Raw genomic sequence first — 1,608 nt, 5'->3', positions numbered from 1 at the left:
TATAGAGCGATTGTTGAAATCAAGTGTAGCGTAAAGTTGTATTCGGAAAGAATAAACCAGTTTTATTAAGTATGGATGTGCAATGGAAGCCTTCAAAGCATCAGCAGCGTGCATAGAATCACGATTATAAACAAGCTTATAATGGTTGCTTAAAATATCAATCATTTTTTACCTAATTGTTAAATGATTTGTTGAGAAGTACCACTTTATCATGTCGACTATGAACAGTGCAAAAAAAATGGTAGCACAAGGACCACAAAAAATGCATTCCAATTTTAGGCTATATAATAACTATGGGTATTTTCAAGCCAAGCTATTTTAAACTTGTGGTTACACCCATGAGAAAAGATGGTAGGAAAAACTTTTAGTGAGGCCATATCCTTATAAGGATAAAAAACGTCTCAGCATTTGATAGATTACTAATAGCTTGTAATTTTTCATCAAGTGATTTTGTTGGTGTCACTGAACTGCCAGTGTCAATGCATGGCTCAGTGACTACAGAAATACAATGACAATTCTCTGATGAATCCACGATTGCCGTAGTGCAGAGTAATGGTGATGGTTCAGGAAGAATGGAGTTATCCGTGCTTGAAGAAGTTTGAAGCTCAAGTAAACCAGTTTGCATATCATCATTGTCATCACCACTAGAATATAGCTCAATAGCTTCACATTCATCGCTGGTACCAGAGAAAGACTAAGATGGTGACTGGGTTGTGTCATTAGCAATGTCTGAAAGCAAAAATATCTAGCAATTTTAAATAGGCGACGAGTATATAGTTTTAACATAACATTGTAGTTAATATGATACATACAATCTATAGTAAAGATTGTTGTTGTACTCCTCTATATATAGAGATGAATTATAATATTCTGTATAGGTATTCATGGATTAAACATAAACTTTGTAATTTAAAACACCAGACATATGCATAGCACAATACAAGGTAACTATTCTAATTATACGTCAAATGCTATATTAGTTACTAAAGCAGCAAAGCTACATATTACTGTACCTTTGTCGTCATGTGGCAATTCTTTTCTTTTACTGGTAAAAAACATTGGTATATCACTGCAGCAATCAGTTTTTAAATAGGTACTTCATTCTGTTCAGTAAGAAGTGTCAAAGGTCTAGATTATATATCATATACTGTGTAGTCTTGTCCAGTGGGTAATTTTCAAATGGGTTTAAAATTAGTACAATTCTCAATTCCTTCCTTGTACGAAAATAAAAAACTACAAAAATGCTTAAGCCACAAACCCATAATCACTTTATAGTTTCTTTCCGAGACACAAGAAGCTTGCTTGTGATCAAGATCACATGTAGCTATTAGATACACACGACTTTTTCAGTTTAAGTTTAATGCGAGCGTTATAACTTGGATAGTTTATATAGGGTTGGTGTCATATTAAGTTATTTTTAGAAGAGTTTATGGCAAGTTTGTTTACGTAATTGTATATGAATCATATGTTACGTAGCATGTACGTTCAATTCTTATAAGTTAGTGATTTTTATATTGTTGTATCATGTTACTAGAACTTTCTGAATTTTTATCGTTGTTTTTTGAGTATTATTGCATCACAATATTGTTACGACAGCGGGGGTCATGT

Source organism: Limulus polyphemus, unplaced genomic scaffold, assembly GCF_000517525.1.
Source record: "Limulus polyphemus unplaced genomic scaffold, Limulus_polyphemus-2.1.2 Scaffold861, whole genome shotgun sequence".
NCBI classification, from domain to species: Eukaryota; Metazoa; Arthropoda; class Merostomata; order Xiphosura; family Limulidae; genus Limulus; species Limulus polyphemus.
The sequence above is the reverse complement of the archived record's forward strand: the minus strand, read 5'-3'. Positions refer to the sequence as shown.